The following is a 2775-nucleotide window of genomic DNA, read 5'->3' on the forward strand; positions in this document are numbered from 1 at the left end:
ATCTCCCATCTCCTCTTCACGAAAGCCTCTAAATTCCTCAGCCTCAAGAGCTTCCATCCCTGGAACCCAACAGGAGGCCACATCTGGAAGCTCTACTCCTCCAGCACCCTCTCTTGGAGACCAAAGTGACAGTTTGTTGCAAAGACTTGGTAGAAACAATGATTATTTAAAAATTCATTTTCATACATATTTACTTAATTTAGAACCTGGGACTTTGACAATTGCTCTCCAAACTCTTTTATAAAGGTAGTCAAATATGCAGCAATGCTAAAGGAGCACATTTTATTTCAATAGAGGAAAAAGAATTAGTATCACAATTGTGTACGTCGAGAGTAATTTATAACTAAAACATGAAAGTAAGATGAATGGCCCAGAAACCTGCGTTTTGTGGACACTGCCATTTTTCCCACAAGAGAATCTTAGAAAGAAGCCACCTGTTTTGCTTTAAATGAATGAGAGGAGCCCACTTGTATTCCTAAATCTTTCTTTGAAAAAGCACCAGATACAACTGACTGTCACACTTTTTTAATGAAACAGTGACTAACTGAAGCTCCCATCCCCACACCCTTATCTACTTGCTCAATGGTCATCAGTTCCTTTAAAGTCCCCTTCTGCTATTTTGGTATTACTATCATGAGAACTGAAATTTTCAAGGAGAAAAAAAAAAAGTCAAGTTAAAAATAAATGGCAGCCCAAATGAAGCCCTTTTGCTATGATTTCCAATTTTTTGTTCAATCCACACAGCAGAGATACAAGAATAAACCACCATTTTGGTTCCCAAGTTGTATTCAAGAACTCATAAAAAATATTCCAGATAAATGAATTTTAATCCTCATCTTCTTCCTCTTCTTCATCCTGGTTAACTTGGAAGTAACATAATTGTAACTCTCTTTGCTATTAGCAACTACATGCAACCAATCCCATAGGTTATTCTTCTTCAGATATTTTTTGGTGAGGTATTTCAAACACCTTTCAGAAAAAGGCACCTCAAAAGTGACAGTGATCTTGCTCTTCTCCTCTCAATGGTTACAACCCCTCCACAGAGATTCCCAGCTTTTCCATTGACTTTGATTCTCTCTTGCAAAAACTGCTCGAAATTGGCAGCATCCACGATTTCATCTTCTACAGGGTGAATGCACAAGAGTGAACTTCAGAACCTACTTCTTTTTTTTTTGCCCCGTTTCATCACAAGCTATTTCATGGGCGCCATGGCGGCAGTGGAGGCAGAAAAAGAAATTGCCTCATTTTTAAGACTCAAGTGTCACTTCCTCAGTAGAGACTTTTTGAACCATCCCTATCCCAAAAGCAGAAAGGACCACTCCTCTAACGTCTTCATGGCTTGGCTACCTGATTCTGTCATGGCATTTCTGACAATTTAGGTATTCTATACATACCCATCTTCATCTGTTAGATCATAAATCCCTTAACAGTCGGGTCTATCTCATTTATCTTTATCTTTATGTACTCAGCACCTTAAAAAGTTGACATACTGAAGGCACTAAAGTGAATGAATTAATGTTCCCCTTGCTAACAAAACAGAATAAAAAGAGAAAAATGAGAAAACAATCAGGGTTTCTGCTCAAGCACAAAATAAAAGCATACCTCAGAGATAATGTAGGTTTGGTTCCAGACCACCATAATAAAGCTAATATCACAATACAATGAGTCATACAAGTTTTTTGGTTTCCCAGTATAAAGTTATATTTTCTCTATACCATAGTATATTAAGTGTGCGGTAGCACTAAGTCTAAAAAAATTTACATATCTCAATTAAAAATATTTTCTTATTAAAAAATGCTAATGATCTTCTGAGCTATCAGTGAGTTGTAATCTTTTTGCTGATGGAGGGTCTTGTCGCCATGTCGATGGCTGCTGACCGATCAGGGTGGTGATTGCTGAAGGTTGGGGTGTCTGTGGCAATTTGTTAAAATAAGACAACAATGAAGTTTGCCACATCAACTGACTCTTCCTTTCTCCACAGCATGTGATACTGTTTGATAGCATCTTACCCACAATAGAACTTCTTTCATGATTAGAGACAATCTTCTCAAACACTGCCACTGTGTTATCAACCACATTTATGTAATATACGAAATTCTTTGTTGTCATTCCAACAATGTTTACAGCATCTTTACCAGGAGTAGTTTCCATCTCAAGAGACCACTTTCTTTGCTCATCCATAGGAAGCAATTCTTCATTTATTCAAATTTGATCATGAGATTGCAGCAATTCAGTCACATCTTCAGGCTCCACTTCTAGTTCTCTTGCTATTTCCACGACATCTGCAGTAACATCCTCCACTCCAGACTTTAACCCCTCAAAGTCATCCATGAGGGCTGGAATAAACTCCTCCAAACTCCTGTTAATGTTGATATTTTGACCTCTTCCCATGAATCATGAATGTTCTTAATGGCATCTAGAATATGAATCCTTTCCAGCAGGTTTTCAATTTACTTTGCCCAGATCGATCAGAGGAATGAAAATCTATGGTAGATATAGCCTTACAAAATCTATTCCTCAAATAATAAGACTTAAAGGTCTAAATTACTCCTTGATCCATGAACTGCAGAATAAATCTCTTAGTGGGCATAAAAATAATATTAATCTCCTTATACATCTCTATCAGAGATCTTGGGTGTCCATGTACATCGTCAATGAGCAGTGGTATTTTGAAAGCAATCTTTTTCTTCTGAGCAGTAGGTCTCAACAGTGGGCTTAAAATATTCAGTAAACCATGCTATAAGCCTATATGCTGTCATCTTTGTTGTTCCTTTC

At 37.4% G+C, this 2775-nt stretch overlaps 1 pseudogene; it reads right to left on the reverse strand.

Annotated features, from left to right (window-relative positions):
* Positions 1-663: 663 nt before the first annotated feature.
* On the reverse strand, positions 664-1210 carry LOC105820919 (annotated as a pseudogene).
* Positions 1211-2775: the final 1565 nt, after the last annotated feature.

Source organism: Propithecus coquereli, unplaced genomic scaffold (assembly GCF_000956105.1).
Source record: "Propithecus coquereli isolate 6110/MARCELLA unplaced genomic scaffold, Pcoq_1.0 Scaffold115, whole genome shotgun sequence".
NCBI classification, from domain to species: Eukaryota; Metazoa; Chordata; class Mammalia; order Primates; family Indriidae; genus Propithecus; species Propithecus coquereli.